Source organism: Arachis stenosperma, chromosome 10, assembly GCF_014773155.1.
Source record: "Arachis stenosperma cultivar V10309 chromosome 10, arast.V10309.gnm1.PFL2, whole genome shotgun sequence".
NCBI lineage: Eukaryota > Viridiplantae > Streptophyta > Magnoliopsida > Fabales > Fabaceae > Arachis > Arachis stenosperma.
Genome location: NC_080386.1, coordinates 45,374,742 through 45,392,381, shown reverse-complemented (window position 1 = coordinate 45,392,381; position 17,640 = coordinate 45,374,742). Strand labels below are relative to the sequence as shown.

At 40.7% G+C, this 17,640-nt stretch overlaps 2 non-coding genes across 2 annotated transcripts; both read left to right on the top strand.

The window, feature by feature from the left end:
* Positions 1-2,782: 2,782 nt before the first annotated feature.
* LOC130958807 (small nucleolar RNA R71) lies at positions 2,783-2,890 on the top strand. Its single transcript, XR_009077912.1, has one exon. It is a non-coding gene; the product is annotated as a small nucleolar RNA R71 (small nucleolar RNA).
* A 13,708-nt stretch (positions 2,891-16,598) lies between these two features.
* On the top strand, positions 16,599-16,702 carry LOC130958347 (small nucleolar RNA R71). Its single transcript, XR_009077474.1, has one exon. It is a non-coding gene; the product is annotated as a small nucleolar RNA R71 (small nucleolar RNA).
* The last annotated feature ends 938 nt before the right edge of the window (positions 16,703-17,640 follow it).

Sequence of the window (17,640 nt, the reverse complement as noted above, 5' to 3'; positions counted from 1 at the left end):
TCCCAACCTCTTCTTTGAATCTCATGTCGGATCTCCGGATATTCACTCTTTTTGAGTTTGAAAGGGACCTCGGGGATCACCTTCTTCAAGGCCACAACTTCATAGAAGTGGTCTTGATGCACCCTTGAGATGAATCTCTCCATCTCCCATGACTCGGAGGTGGAAGCTTTTGCCTTCCCTTTCCTCTTTCTAGAGGTTTCTCCGGCCTTGGATGCCATAAATGGTTATGGAAAAACAAAAAGCAATGCTTTTACCACACCAAACTTAAAAGGTTTGCTCGTCCTCGAGCAAAAGAAGAAAGAGGAGAGTAGAAGAAGAAGAAAATGGAGGAGATGGAGGAGGCTTATGTTTCGGCCAAAGGGGGAAGAAGTAGTGTTTAGGGTGTGTGAAAATGAAGGAGTGAAGATGGGTTTATATAGGGGTCAGGGGAGGGGTAGGGTTCGGCCATTATGGGTGGGTTTGGGAGGGAAAGTGGTTTGAATTTGAATGGTGAGGTAGGTGGGGTTTTATGAAGGATGGATGTGAGTGGTGAAGAGAAAGATGGGATTTGATAGGTGAAGGGTTTTTGGGGAAGAGTGGTTGAGGTGATTGGTGAATGGGTGAAGAAGAAAGAGGGTGGTGGGGTTGGTGGGGATCCTATGGGGTCCACAGATCCTGAGGTGTCAAGGAAAAGTCCCTGCACCAAATGGCATGCAAAAATGCGTTTTGAGCCAATTCTGGCGTTAAACGCCGGGCTGGTGCCCATTTCTGGCGTTTAACGCCAGGTTCTTGCCCTTTCCTGGCGTTTAACGCCAGTCTGGTGCCCCTTTCTGGCGTTAAATGCCCAGAATGGTGCCAGACTGGGCGTTAAACGCCCATCTGCTAGCCTTACTGGCGTTTAAACGCCAATAGGTTCTTCCTCCAGGGTGTGCTGTTTTTCTTCCTATTTTTCATTCTGTTTTTACTTTTTCAATTGATTTTGTGACTTCTCATGATCATCAACCTACAGAAAACATAAAATAACAAAGGAAAAAAGATAAAATATAACATTGGGTTGCCTCCCAACAAGCGCTTCTTTAATGTCAGTAGCTTGACAGAGGGCTCTCATGGAGCCTCACTAATGCTCAGAGCAATGTTGGAACCTCCCAACACCAAACTTAGAGTTTGAATGTGGGGGTTCAACACCAAACTTAGAGTTTGGTTGTGGCCTCCCAACACCAAACTTAGAGTTTGACTGTGGGGGCTCTGTTTGACTCTGTTTTGAGAGAAGCTTTTCATGCTTCCTCTCCATGGTGACAGAGGGATATCCTTGAGCCTTAAACACAAAGGATTCTTTATTCACTTGAATGATCAATTCTCCTCTGTCCACATCAATCACAGCCTTTGCTGTGGCTAGGAAGGGTCTGCCAAGGATGATGGATTCATCCATGCACTTCCCAGTCTCTAAGACTATGAAATCAGCAGGGATGTAATGGTCTTCAATCTTCACCAAAACATCCTCTACAAGTCCATAGGCTTGTTTTCTTGAATTGTCTGCCATCTCTAGAGAGATTCTTGCAGCTTGTACCTCAAAGATCCCTAGCTTCTCCATTACAGAGAGAGGCATGAGGTTTACACTTGACCCTAAGTCACACAGAGCCTTCTTGAAGGTCATGGTGCCTATGGTACAAGGTATTGAAAACTTTCCAGGATCTTGTCTCTTTTGAGGTAATTTCTGCCTAGACAAGTCATCCAGTTCTTTGGTGAGTAAAGGGGGTTTGTTCTCCCAAGTCTCATTTCCAAATAACTTGTCATTTAGCTTCATGATTGCTCCAAGGTATTTAGCAACTTGCTCTTCAGTGACATACTCATCCTCTTCAGAGGAAGAATACTCATCAGAGCTCATGAAAGGCAGAAGTAAGTCCAATGGAATCTCTATGGTCTCATTTTGAGCCTCAGATTCCCATGGTTCCTCATTAGGGAACTCATTGGAGGCCAGTGGACGTCCACTGAGGTCTTCCTCAGTGGCGTTCACTGCCTCTTCCTCCTTTCCTAATTCGGCCATGTTGATGGCCTTGCACTCTCCTTTTGGATTTTCTTCTGTATTGCTTGGAAGAGTACTAGGAGGGAGTTCAGTAATTTTCCTGCTCAGCTGTCCCACTTGTGCCTCCAAATTTCTAATGGAGGACCTTGTTTCAGTCATGAAACTTTGAGTGGTTTTGATCAGGTCAGAGACCATGGTTGCTAAGTCAGAGTGGTTCTGCTTAGAATTCTCTGTCTGTTGCTGTGAAGATGATGGAAAAGGCTTGCCATTGCTAAACCTGTTTCTTCCACCATTGTTGTTGTTGAAACCTTGTTGAGGTCTCTGTTGATCCTTCCATGAGAAATTTGGATGATTTCTCCATGAAGAATTATAGGTGTTTCCATAGGGTTCTCCCAGGTAATTCACCTCTTCCATTGACGGGTTCTCAGGATCATAAGCTTCTTCTTCAGATGAAGCATCCTTAGTACTGCTTGGTGCATTTTGCATTCCAGACAAACTTTGAGAAATCAAATTGACTTGCTGAGTCAATATCTTATTCTGAGCCAGTATGACATTCAGAGTATCAATCTCAAGAACTCCTTTCTTCTGATTTGTCCCATTGTTCACAGGATTCCTTTCAGAAGTGTACATGAATTGGTTATTTGCAACCATTTCAATGAGCTCTTGAGCTTCTGCAGGCGTCTTCTTCAAATGAAGAGATCCTCCAGCAGAGCTATCCAAAGACATCTTGGATAGTTCAGAGAGACCATCATAGAAAATACCTATGATGCTCCATTCAGAAAGCATATCAGAGGGACACTTTCTGATCAATTGTTTGTATCTTTCCCAAGCTTCACAGAGGGATTCTCCTTCCTTCTGTCTGAAGGTTTGGACTTCCACTCTAAGCTTACTCAATTTTTGAGGTGGAAAGAACTTTGCCAAGAAGGCATTGAATAGCTTTTCCCAAGAGTTCAGGCTTTCTTTAGGTTGTGAGTCCAACCATGTCCTAGCTCTGTCTCTTACAGCAAAAGGGAATAGCATAAGTCTGTAGACCTCAGGGTCAACCCCATTAGTCTTGACAGTGTCACAGATTTGCAAGAATTCAACTAAGAACTGATGAGGATCTTCCAATGGAAGTCCATGGAACTTGCAATTCAGTTGCATTAGAGAAACTAATTGAGACTTAAGCTCAAAGTTGTTTGCTCCAATGGCAGGGATAGAGATGCTTCTCCCATAGAAGTCGGGAGTAGGTGCAGTAAAGTCACCCAGCACCTTCCTTGCATTGTTGGCATTGTTGTTGTTTTCGGCTGCCATGGGTTCTTCTTCTTTGAAGATTTCTGTTAGGTCCTCTACAGAGAGTTGTGCCTTAGCTTCTCTTAGCTTTCGCTTCAAGGTCCTTTAAGGTTCAGGGTCAGCTTCAACAAGAATGCCTTTGTCTTTGTTCTTGCTCATATGAAAGAGAAGAGAACAAGAAAATATGGAATCCTCTATGTCACAGTATAGAGATTCCTTGAGGTGTCAGAGAAACAGAAAAATAGAAGAAAGAGGTAGAAGAATTCGAACTTAGTGAGATAGAGTTCGAATTGTGCATTGAGGAGGAGTTTTACTCCATAAATAGAGGGATGTGAGAAGAGAAGAAGAGTTTTTCGAAAATTAATTAAAAGGATTTTGAAAAGTTGATTGATATTTTTCGAAAACTAAAAGTGGGAAAGAAATCAAGTGATTTTTGAAAAAGATTTTGAAATTAGAATTTAAAAAGATATGATTGAAAACTATTTTGAAAAAAGATGTGATTAAAAAGATTTGATTGAAAAGTTATGCTTTTAAAAAGATATGATTGAAAAGATATGATTTGAAAAAGATTTGATTTTGAAAAACTTTGAAAACTTGAAAAAAATTTGCATTGAAAACAGAATCTTCCCTCTTGTGCCATCCTGGCGTTAAACGCTCAGAATGGTGCACATTCTGGCGTTTAACGCCCAATGCACTACCTTTTTGGGCGTTAAACGCCCAACCAGGCACCCTGGCTGGCGTTTAAACGCCAGTCTGTCCTTCTTCACTGGGCGTTTTGAACGCCCAGCTTTTTCTGTATAATTCCTCTGCAGTATGTTCTGAATCTTCAATTCTCTGTATTATTGACTTGAAAAGACACAAATTAAAAAAAAATTTGGATTTTTAATAATTAAAATGCAACTAAAATCAAATAACAATGCATGCAAGACACCAAACTTAGCAGTTTGTATACCATTGACACTAACAAAATGAGAATGTATATAACAAAACACTCAAGTCAAGAGAATTCAAAGATCAAAACAAGGAAATCATCAAGAACAACTTGAAGATTAATGAAGACACATGCATGAATTCGAAAAAATGCAAGAGGAACAGAAACATGCAATTGACACCAAACTTAACATGAGACACTATACTCAACAAGAAACATAGAATATTTTTGGTTTTTATGATTTTGTAAATTTTTTTTTTTGGTTTTTTCGAAAATTTAGTGGAAAAGAAAATAAAGGTATCCAAATTCTTAATGAGACTTCCAGGAATCATGCAATGTTAGTCTAAAGCTTTAGTCTAAAGAAATTAGACATGGCTAGCCAAGCTTCAGCAGGACATTACATTCAAGAGCTAAATTGATGAGAATCAATTAGCTTTGGTGATGATAAGAACATCACCTTAAAACACTAGAATTCATTCTTAAGAACTCTGAAGATAAATACCTAATCTAAGCAACAAGATGAACCGTCAGTTGTCCATACTCGAAACAATCCCCGGCAACGACGCTAAAAACTTGGTGCACGAAATTGTGATCATCAATGGCGCCATCAACATGGTACGCTCATTGCAATCTCAACTCTTTATCACAATTCCGCACAACTAACCAGCAAGTGTACTGGGTCATCCAAGTAATAAACCTTACGCGAGTAAGGGTCGATCCCACAGAGATTGTTGGTATGAAGCAAGCTATGGTCACCTTGTAAATCTTAGTCAGGCAAACTCAAATGGTTATGGGTGATATACGAATAAAACATAAAGATAGAGATAGAGATACTTATGTAATTCATTGGTAGGAATTTCAGATAAGCGTATGAAGATGCTTGGTCCCTTCCGTCTCTCTGCTTTCCTACTGTCTTCATCCAATCCTTCTTACTCCTTTCCATGGCAAGCTGTATGCAAGGGTTTCACCGTTGTCAGTGGCTACCTCCCATCCTCTCAGTGGAAATGTTCAACGCACCCTATCACGGCACGGCTATCCATCTGTCAGTTCTCAATCAGGCCGAAATAGAATCCAGTGATTCTTTTGCGTCTGTCACTAACGCCCCGCCCTCAGGAGTTTGAAGCTCGTCACAGTCATTCAATCATTGAATCCTACTCAGAATACCACAGACAAGGTTTAGACCTTCCGGATTCTCTTGAATGCCGCCATCAGTTCTAGCCTATACCACGAAGACTCTGATCACACGGAATGGCTGGCTCGGTTGTCAGGCGAGCGCTCGGTTGTCAGGCGATCAACCATGCGTCGTGTATCAGGAATCCAAGAGATATTCACCCAATCTAAGGTAGAACGGAGGTGGTTGTCAGTCACACGTTCATAGGTGAGAATGATGATGAGTGTCACGGATCATCACATTCATCAAGTTGAAGAACAAGCGATATCTCAGAACAAGAACAAGCGGAATCGAATAGAAGAACAATAGTAATTGCATTAATACTCGAGGTACAGCAGAGCTCCACACCTTAATCTATGGTGTGTAGAAACTCCACCGTTGAAAATACATAAGAACAAGGTCTAGGTATGGCCGAATGGCCAGCCTCCCAAAGTGATCAAAAGATCTAAAGATCAACAGATTCCAAAGATCAGAAGATGAAAATACAATAGTAAAAGGTCCTATATATAGAGAACTAGTAGCCTAGGGTGTACAGAGATGAGTAAATGACATAAAAATCCACTTCCGAGCCCACTTGGTGTGTGCTTGGGCTGAGCATTGAAGAATTTTCGTGCAGAGACTCTTCTTGGAGTTAAATGCCAGCTTTTATGCCAGTTTGGGCGTTTAACTCCCACTTTGGTGCCAGTTCTGGCGTTTAACGCTGGGAATTCTGAGGGTGACTTTGAACGCCGGTTTGGGCCATCAAATCTTGGGCAAAGTATAGACTATCATATATTGCTGGAAAGCCCAGGATGTCTACTTTCCAACGCCGTTGAGAGCACGCCAATTGGGCTTCTGTAGCTCCAGAAAATCCACTTCGAGTGCAGGGAGGTCAGAATCCAACAGCATCTGCAGTCCATTTCAGTCTCTGAATCAGATTTTTGCTCAGGTCCCTCAATTTCAGCCAGAAAATACCTGAAATCACAGAAAAACACACAAACTCATAGTAAAGTCCAGAAAAGTGAATTTTAACTAAAAACTAATAAAAATATACTAAAAACTCAACTAAATATACTAAAAACATACTAAAAACAATGCCAAAAAGCGTACAAATTATCCGCTCATCACTGGCGTTGAACGCCAGAAACTCCTTTGTCACTGGGCGTTTTTCTGAACGCCCAGGACGCTATAAATCTGGCGTTGAATGCCCAGAAGGTGCTTCTTTCTGGCGTTCGAACGCCCAGATGGCTATCCTTATTGGCGTTGAACGCCCAGTGAGTGCTTCTTTTGGGCGTTCAGCGCCCAAAACGCCTCTTACTTGCTTTTTTCGCACTAATGAGCTTCTTTTTGCTGTTTTATCCTCTGAATCCTTCTGTAACTCCGTGAACTCAAGCAATTGCTATTTTACCTTGAAGATAATTGACATAAACCTGTAAAAATCAATTAATTAACAAATAAGCCTTGTAAATGGCTGGGTTGCCTCCCCGCAAGCGCTTCTTTATTGTCTTTAGCTGGACTATTACTGAGCTTTAATCAAGTCTCAGTTTTGAGCATTCTTGGTCAAAATTGCTTTCAAGATAATGTTTAATTCTCTGTCCATTAACAATGAACTTTTTGTTAGAATCATTATCCTAAAGCTCCACGTATCCATATGGTGACACACTTGTAATCACATATGGACCTCTCCACCAGGATTTCAATTTCCCGGGGAATAATCTGAGCCTAGAGTTAAATAGCAGAACTTTTTGTCCTGGTTCAAAGACACTGGATGATAATTTCTTATCATGCCATCTTTTTGCTTTCTCTTTGTAAATTTTTGCATTTTCGAAAGCATTGAGTCTGAATTCCTCTAGCTCATAAAACTGGAGCAATCGTTTTTCTCCAGCTAACTTGGCATCAAGGTTTAGGAATCTGGTTGCCCAATAGGCCTTGTGTTCCAGTTCCATTGGCAAGTGACAGGCTTTTCCATACACCAGCTAGTATGGAGAAGTTCCTATAGGTGTCTTGAATGTTGTTCTGTATGCCCACAGAGCATCATCCAAGCTTCTTGCCCAATCCCTTCTACGGTTAATCACAGTCCATTCTAGGATTCTTTTAAGTTCTTTATTAGAGACTTCAGCTTGCCCGTTTGTCTGTGGATGATATGGAGTGGCCACCCTATGGCTAACTCCATATCTAACCAAAGCAGAGTAAAGCTGTTTTTTGCAGAAATGAGTGCCCCCATCACTGATTAGTACTCTAGGGATACCAAATCTGCTGAAGATGTGTTTCTAGAGGAATTTTAGCACTGTCTTAGTATTATTAGTGGGTGATGCTATAGCTTCTACCCATTTGGATACATAATCCACTGCCACCAGAATATAAGTGTTTGAGTATGATGGTGGGAATAGCCCCATGAAGTCAATACCCCATACATCAAATAACTCAATCTCCAAGATCCCTTGTTGAGGCATGGCATAACTGTGAGGCAGATTGCCAAATCTTTGGCAACTGTCACAATTAAGTACAAACACTCGGGAGTCTTTATAGAGAGTAGGCCAGGAGAAGCCACATTGGAGGACTCTTGTGGCTGTTCGCTCACTTCCAAAATGTCTTCCATACTGTGATCCATGGCAGTGCCAGAGGATCTTCTGTGCTTTTTCTTTAGGCAGATATCTACGGATTACTCCGTCTGCATATCTCTTGAAGAGATATGGTTCATCCCAAAGATAGTACTTTGCATCTGTGATCAATTTCTTTATTTGCTGCCTATTGTACTCTTTGGGTATGAATCTTACTGCCTTGTAGTTTGCAATGTTTACAAACCATGGAACCTCCTGGATGGCAAAGAGTTGCTCATCCGAAAAGTTTTCAGAGATCTCAGTAAGAGGGAGGGACGCCCCTTCTACTGGTTCTATTCGGGACAGGTGATCTGCTACTTGATTCTCTGTCCCTTTTCTGTCTCTTATTTCTATATCAAACTATTGCAGAAGCAACACCCATATTATGAGTCTGGGTTTTGAATCCTGCTTTGTGAATAGATATTTAAGAGCAGCATGGTCAGTGTACACAATCACTGTTGATCATACTAAATAAGATCGGAACTTGTCAATGGCGTAAACCACTGCAAGTAGCTCTTTTCTGTGGTTGTGTAGTTCTTCTGTGCGTCGTTTAGAACACGACTGGCATAATAAATAACGTGCAGAAGCTTGTCATGCCTTTGTCCCAACACTGCACCAATGGCATGATCACTAGCATCACACATTAATTCAAATGGTAATGTCCAGTCTGGTGCAGAGATGACTGGTGTTGTGACTAGCTTAGCTTTCAGAGTTTCAAATGCCTGCAGACACTCTTTATTAAAGATAAATGGCATGTCAGCAGCTAGCAGATTACTTAGAGGTTTAGCGATTTTTGAAAAATCCTTTATAAACCTCCTATAAAATCCTGCATGCCCCAGAAAGCTTCTGATTGCCTTAACATTAGCAGGTGGTGGTAATTTTTCAATTACCTCTACCTTAGCTTGATCCACTTCTATTCCCTTGTTCGAAATTTTGTGCCCAAGGACAATTCCTTCAATCACCATAAAGTGACATTTCTCCCAGTTTAAAACCAGGTTAGTCTCTTGGCACCTCTTTAGAACAAGTGCTAGATGGTCAAGACAGGAGCTGAATGAGTCTCCAAATACTGAAAAGTCATCCATGAAGACTTCCAGAAATTTTTCCACCATATCAGAGAAAATGGAGAGCATGCACCTCTGAAAGGTTGCAGGTGCATTGCACAGGCCAAATAGCATCCTTCTATATGCAAATACTCCACATGGACATGTGAATGCTGTTTTCTCTTGATCCTAGGGATCTACTGCAATTTGATTATAACCTTAATATCCATCCAGGAAGCAGTAGTATTCATGACCTGCTAATCTTTCTAGCATTTGGTCTATGAATGGTAAAGGAAAATGTCCTTTCTAGTAGCTGTATTAAGCCTTTTATAATTAATACACATACGCCACCCTGTAACTGTTCTTGTGGGAACCAGTTCATTTTTTTCATTATGAACCACTGTCATGCCACCCTTCTTGGGGATGACTTGGACAAGGCTTACCCTGGGGCTATTAGAAATAGGATAAATGATCCCAGCCTCTAGTAATTTAGTGACCTCCTTCTGCACCACCTCCTTCATGGCTGGATTCAGCCGCCTTTGTGGTTGAACCACTGGCTTAGCGTCACCCTCCAATAGAATCTTGTGCATGCATCTGGCTGGGCTAATGCCCTTAAGATCACTGATGGACCACCCAAGAACTGTCTTGTGTGTCCTTAGCACTTGAATTAGTGCTTCCTCTTCCTGTGGCTCTAAGGTAGAGCTTATGATTACAGGAAAGGTATCACCTTCTCCCAAAAATGCATATATCAGGGATGGTGGTAATGGTTTGAGCTTGGGTTTGGGAGGTTTCTCCTCTTCCTGAGGGATTTTCAGAGGTTCTATTATTCTCTCTGATTCCTCCAGATCAGGCTGAATATCTTTAAAGATATCCTCTAGCTCTGATTCGAGACTCTCACTCATATTGACCTCTTTTACCAGAGAGTCAATAATATCAATGCTCATGCAGTTATTTGGGGTGTCTGAATGCTGCATAGCTTTGACAACATTCAATTTGAACTCATCCTTATTGACTCTCAGGGTTACTTCCCTTTTTTGGACGTCAATAAGGGTTCGGCCAGTTGCTAGGAAAGGTCTTCCTAGAATGAGAGTTGCACTCTTGTGCTCCTCCATTTCCAGCACCACAAAGTCAGTAGGAAAGGCAAATGGCCCAACCTTGACAACCATGTCTTCAATCACGCCTGATGGGTGTTTAATGGAACCATCAGCAAGTTGGAGATATATCCGGGTTGGTTTAACTTCATCAGTCAACCCAAGCTTTTTGATAGTAGATGCAGGTATTAGGTTAATACTTGCCCCAAGATCACATAGAGCTTGCTTGGTACAAGTACCTTCTAATGTGCATGGTATCATAAAGCTTCCGGGATCTTTAAGCTTCTCAGGTAAGCTTTTCAGAATGACTGCACTGCATTCTTCAGTGAGGTAAACTTTTTCAGTTTCCCTCCAATCCTTCTTATGACTTAAGATCTCTTTCATGAACTTAGCATAAGAAGGTATTTGCTCAAGTGCCTCTGCAAACAGAATCTTTATTTCAAGAGTCCTGAGATAGTCTGCAAAGCGGGCAAATTGCTTATCCTGTTCCGCTTGGAAGAGTTTCTGAGGATAAGTGATAGCTACGATTTTAGGAAATTGCACGATCGGCAAAAATTCCTTCCGGCAAGTGCACCGGTTATCGTCAAGTAAAAACTCACAATAGAGTGAGGTCGAATCCCACAAGGATTGGTTGAGTGAGCAATTCAGATTAGAAGTGTGTTCTAGTTGAGCGGAATCAAGATTTAGATGAGAATTGCGGAATGTAAAATTGGCGGGAAATGTAAATGGCAAGAAATTGAAATTGCGGAATCTTAAATTGCATGAATTAAAGAGCGAGAAGCTAAATTGCTGAAATTAAAAAGGGATCGGGGTGATTGCATGAATTTAATAGCAGAATGTAAAGAGAAAGTGGTAGATCAGAAAAGGGGAATTCATTGGGTTTCAGGAGATATTGAGATCTCCGAATCAAAACATTTTTATCCCTTCCTCAACCAATGCGTTCATTGAAATTTGCTTGGCAATCTTATATGATTGGATCCCAATCCCTTGGCTCACCAATTCTCTCTAAAAACAAACAAATTCCCAATCCCTTGGTTTAAATGTTCATAAGAAGAGATGACGCTCGATCACTGATTATACCACACAGTTTCATGAACCACAATTTGGTAGGATTACATGTCACAATATCCATCCAAACCCCAATCCAATTCACTGTGAGAAAGCTTCTCTAGCATGAATCCTCCATTCCTTTCCCAAGGTTCCGAAGGATTCCAATTATGGATAGTTTCTTTCCCAAGACAACTAACCAATGGAATTAGATCGAGAAGCTTTCTAACAAAAATTCAAGAGAAAAGATTGAAGAAGAAGATAAAAACTATTATTGATTCATTGAATTACAATAGAGCTCCCTAACCCAATGAAAGGGGGTTTAGTGAGTCATAGCTCTGAATTCAATTACAAAAAGTATGAAAACTAGAAAAATGATCCCCCAAGTCCTTCTAACTTAAATTCTATCCTATTTATACACTTTCTAAATTGAGCTTCTGTTGTGTTTCTTGGGCTTTGAGGCCTTTCTCTGATTTCCTTTTGCTTTGGGTTTATGATCCATAATCCTGATGAGGCTGCTGATCCAATTCTGTAACATTCATTGAGCCAACTTAGTGATAATCAAGTAATGACACATGACTCAACAAATTGAAATTCCAGACTCATCAATTCTTCAGGCCCAATCCCATAAACCATGATATTCAATTGGGTTTCATACCAGAGTATGTTTAAGTTAATGTTTGTGCTCAAATGCTAACTTAAACTGCAATATCTTTGGCCCAGAAACCTTTTCAATTAGTGGCGTTTAAGTTGCAGTTTAAGCTTAAACTGCAACTTAAACGTTGGACACTCCTGGAGGTGGTATAACTCAAGCACGTTTAAGCTTCAGTTTAAGGTTAAACTGAAGCTTAAACGTGGAAATGGAAGAAAGCAATCCTGGAGTGTGGAATTGTCGAACACATTTAAGCTTCAGTTTAAGGTTAAACTGAAGCTTAAACGTGGAAATGAAGAAAGCAACCCTGGAGGAGAATTTGGTCGAACACGTTTAAGCTTCAGTTTAAGGTTAAACTGAAGCTTAAACGTGGAAATGAAGAAAGCACCTTGGAGGATGGAATGGTCGAACACGTTTAAGCTCCAGTTTAAGCTTAAACTGGAGCTTAAACGTGGAAATGAAGAAAGCAACCCTGGAGTGTGGATTTTGGTCGAACACGTTTAAGCTCCAGTTTAAGGTTAAACTGGAGCTTAAACGTGGAAATGGCTCCCTGGTGCATTTCTCATTTCTGGCGTTTAACCTCCAGTTAAACTGGAGGTTAAACGCCACTTTCAGCTTTTCCTCTGCTTTCATGATTTTGGCGTTTAAGCTCCAGTTTCAGCTTAAACTGGAGCTTAAATTGGAGCTTAAACTGGAGCTTAAACTGGAGCTTAAACTGGAACTTAAACTGGAACTTAAACTCCACATGTGATATTCAAGCTTCCTTTATTGATTTTGTTGCTTCCTTGCCTAGCCTCTTCTTCCCTGAAATCATCCAAACAACTGCATCAAAGTCTTGCAAAATTTCATGAGAAATCTTCCATTCATAGCATTCAAGTAATATAACTAAAAACTCATGGAATTTGCATCAAAATCATACTGTTTGGATGGTTCATTGCTTTGTTATTCATTTAACCATTCTTGGTTACTTTAAGCTCAAGAAAATGCATAAAACAACTAAAATTAACAGAAAAATGCTAGTGAAACTAGCCTAAGATGCCTTGGCATCACAACACCAAACTTAATACTTGCTTGTCCCTAAGCAAGTCCTGAGTTATTTGAGAAGAAAGTATGAAACAGAAAGCAATTACATTGGCTATATTAGCAAGCATTTGAAGTTCATCAGAAGGGTTTTATGCAGAAAGTTGCAGCATCACTTTTTCATTCTTATCAGGTAAGATTATCACTTTTTCATTGCATCCATCAAACACTGCTATGGCCTCTTGTTATTCTTATGTCCTTGGCACTTTTCCCTTCTTTGTTTTTTTCTTTTTCTTAGAGCTCCTTTGCTCCTTGTTTGCTCAGTGTCATGTGTTGCACAAGCCTTTGGCATTTTCTTTTTCTTATCAGTGCACTACACATATCCACTACAGGCATTTTAGTTCACATTTCTTCTTGAGACATTGGTGCCCAGCACCTCTTTGTGTGACTAAATGTTTTGTATTTAGGTTGCTCTTGATAATGGACTTTTGGTTGATAATCCCGGGTTAGTTAACCCAAGTTACCAAGTGTTGAAACACTCCTCAGAACCTATTCATCCAAGCATATCCTTAATACATAAACACCACAGGCATTTGTCTCAGAAGTTCAAACCATTGGTGCCTAGCTTATTTTCTCAATTTTTTTTTGCTTTTTGGTTGCCCTTTTTCAGTGGCTTTTTCTTCTTCTTTTTCTTTCTTTTTCATGGCCAAAGACATTTATTCATCAAGATCCATAGACAGTATTCAAACTTCTACACAAAAATGATAATTCTACACTCAATTTCCAGTGATCTGACTAAACAATCAAGCATGCATACCACCACTTAATTCTACTTGATTTGTCACTAATTGAGCCAAGTTACTTTTGTTCAAACTTTTCTTTTATTTTTGGAAACAGAACAAGCATGGCAAGCATTTGTTTAAGAAGGAGAAGTTATATCCAAACATCTAGGCATTCACTTTATTCAAAGCAGTAAACAGACAAACATACTAAAAACTTCACATTCCAGAAAGATTCAACAATTACAGTTTAAACCAGAACAAGCATGCTTTTGTTTGCCTTTTAAAGAATGGTCAAGGAACAACACCACCTTGTGAAATTTCTTGTTTTCTCTTTGCTGCCAGGAAACAATTTGATTTCTCCTTCTTCTCCTAGTTGTTGCTTCATGTTCTTTCTAAGATCCTTGTTTCCTTTCCTGCAAAGAGTGATGAAGTTGCTTGCTTCTCAAGCACTTGAGTGGTTAGCTCAACTATGTATGGGCAAGTGTCTGAGTCTTAAGTTGGTGTGTGAACACCAAACTTAGTCTCCTACTTACTCCTCTGCTCTTTGAATCCTTGAATTCTCCTTGGAATGAAGTTGCTGCTAAGGATTTTAAGCATTTCTGCGATTGCTTAGAATGGTTGTTCCTTTCATATAATTCAAAGGTTGTTGTGTTCAGTTGATCTGTATGGTGGAACACCAAACTTAGAATCACACATTCCCCTTTGAATTATTGATCCACGAATTCATTGTTTGGTGTGAAACACCAAACTTAATTCTTTGCAATGCACAGAAACTACTTCACCTTTTTATTGAAACAAATAAAAGAAACAGCAAAGGAGTATTACCTCAGGTTGGGTTGCCTCCCAACAAGCGCTTCTTTAACGTCATTAGCTTGACGGTTGTCCCTTGTTAGGGTGGATTGTAGTGCTTGATGTCCTCTCCTCTCGCTATGAAAATGTCCCCATTTGATTCCTTCATGATTTCCAAATGTTCCATAGAAAGAACTTTCCTGATTGTGAACACTTGAGGGAGCTGGGAAGGAATGGTTTTGAGGCCAGGTGGGATTGGCAGATAATGACTTGATATCACTTTATCTTCCGGAGAAAAACCTTCAGTGGGAATTTTCTTGTTTCTCCACCCTCTTGGCAATTTCTTTACAATTCTTCCCTCTCTCTTGAGGATTTCTTCATTGACCCTTATGCCAGGAGGATCCTTCTGATCTGTTTCTATTGATTCTTGTGGCTTTAACTCTTGCAATTCTTGTTTGCCTTCCAAGGACTGTTTCAGAGTTTCAGCTGCTGGATTGCTTTCCTCCAAACACAGATGGCTACTATCATCCTTAGGCTTTTCAGGTTCTGGTTCAGGCTCAGATGCAGGTTTGAAAACATGGAAAATGAGCTGTTTATCATGTATTCTCAAAATTAGCTCTCCTTGTTCTACATCTATGAGCGCTCTAGCAGTGGCTAGAAATGGCCTTCCCAGAATGATAGGGTGTAGGTAGCTTTCCTCCATGTCCAAAATGACAAAGTCTGTGGGGAAGAAATAATTTCCCACTTTCACCAGCACATTCTCAACTACCCCTTCAGCTTGCTTCTGAGTTTTGTCAGCCAGTTGTATGATTACATCAGTGGATCTCACCTCATTCAGTTGTAGCCTCTTCATAAGAGTCAGAGGCATCACATTTATGCTAGCTCCTAGATCACAGAATCCTCTGTCAATTTTTGTTTCCCCTATGATGCAGGGGATATGAAAACTTCCTGGGTCTGTTTTCTTAGAGACTATGTCCTTCTTGATGAGGGCACTGCATTCTTTGTTCATTATTACAGTTTGTCCTCCCTTCAAAACTCTTTTCTTGCTTAGCAATTCCTTCAAATACTTGATATGTGTAGGCATCTGCTGGAGAATCTCAAGAAAGGGAATATTGATATGGAGAGACTTAAATGTCTCTAAAAACCTTGAATATGTTTTCCCTTTTTCACCTCCTCCTAACCTCTGAGGAAATGGTGCTTTTGGTTGGTATGTTTCCAGCATGCCTTTATTTTGCAGTTCCTTGGCTTGCTCAGTTTCACTTTCCTGCTTAGCTTCTTCCACACCTTCCTTCAAGATTTCTGGCTCCTGTTCTGAGGGTCTGATTCCTTCTTCTTCTGAGACTTCCTTCAATATGGTGATGGCCTTGCATTCTTCCCATCTCACTACCTTTTGTTCCCCTTTAGGATTCTTTTCTGTGTCACTAGGGAACACTGCAGTTGACTTGGGGGCCTGTTGAGATAGCTCTCCTACTCGAGACTCCATCCTCTTGAGTTTTTCACCATGGTTCCTTAAGGTAGATCTCACATCATCCCTAAAGCTTTTCAACTCACTTATGTCCTGACCCATGTTTGCAAGCATTCCTTCTATCCTGTTTAATTGATCTTGAAATTGTTGGTTCGGATTAGGTTGGGCAGGTTGATTATTTTGGCCATGATATGGTGGTTGGGAGTAAGTGTTTTGTGTGGCTTGGTATGATCTTTGGTTGGAGTTTTGGTATGTGGAATTGTTATGTTGGTTGGGGTTGTAAGGTTTGTGGTTTTGTGGTTGGGTTTGTTGGTTTCCCCACCCAAAGTTTGGGTGGTTTTTCCAGCCTGGGTTGTAAGTATTGGAATGTGGATCATATGGTTGCCTTTGTTGATTTCCCACATAGTTGGCCTCTTCCCAATCACCTCCTTCAGTGCTTACCTCCTCTTGATCTTGTGTGTGTATTGCAGCCACTTGATTTGTTTCTAATTTCCTGGTGAGCTCTGCTAGTTGCTTGGCAAACACCTTGTTTTGGGCTAGAATTGCATCAACATGGTTCAGCTCCATGACTCCCTTAGTGTTGTGTCTCTCTGAAGCATAGTAGTACTCATTCTCAGCCACTGTCTCAATCACTTCAATGGCTTCTTCCACAGTCTTTTTCCTGTTCAATGAACCTCCTGATGAATGGTCTACAGCCTTCCTTGATTCATAAGAAAGTCCATCATAGAAAATATGCAATTGCACCCAGTCATGGAACATGTCTGGTGGGCATTTCCTTGTCAAATCCTTGAACCTCTCCCATGCCTCGTAGAGAGTTTCACCATCTTGTTGTCTAAAAGTCTGAACCTCAGATCGAAGCCTATTGACCTTTTGTGGGGGGTAGAAACGTGCCAGAAACTTGCTTTCCACCTCATCCCAGGTTGTTAGGCTCCCCCTTGGGAATGATTCCAGCCACTTAGCTGCCTTGTCCCTAAGTGAAAATGGGAACAAGAGCAGTTTATAGGCATCTTCCTGGACTCCATTGGACTTCACAGTGTCGCAAATTCTCAGGAATTTTGTGAGATGTTGGTTTGGATCTTCATTAGCACTCCCACCAAATGAACAATGATTCTCCACCAGTGATATTAGCTGTGGTTTGAGTTCAAAATTGTTGGCCTGAATGGGTGGTTTCTGAATGCTGCTACCACAATTCCCAGAGGTTGGGTTTATGTATGAACCAAGAACCCTCCTCTCGGGAATGGCATTGTTTCCATCAGCTCTCTCATGGTTGTGAACTTCTCTATCCATGTTGAGATCTAGAGCTTCCTCAAAATTGTCCTCAGATTCTCCTTCAGATTCTTCTTCTCCCAGTACTCTCTTCCCTCTTGCTTCCCTTCTAAGTTTATGAAGGGTCCTCTCTGGTTCGGTATATGGATGAGTTGATGTCTCTCCTCTCCTACCTGTCATACAAGAACACAGCACATGCAACAAACAAGTGAAATACTCTTGGTTAATGGAAGAGTATGGTTAGAGCAGTTGAGGAATTAATTCAAATAGTTAGTGAGTCAGTGAGTTAGTTGCTTGAATTTAAAGGCATAAAGAAAGAAAGCAAGTAACAGAGTGCAGAAATTAAAATTCAACAAGTAACTTGAACTGAATTAACAAAACAAGAAAAATGCTCAATCTAGTTAACTTCCAATTTGAGAATTGTCAATCGAAAACCAATCGCCGGCAACGGCGCCATAAACTTGATAGCTACGATTTTAGGAAATTGCACGATCGGCAAAAATTCCTTCCGGCAAGTGCACCGGTTATCGTCA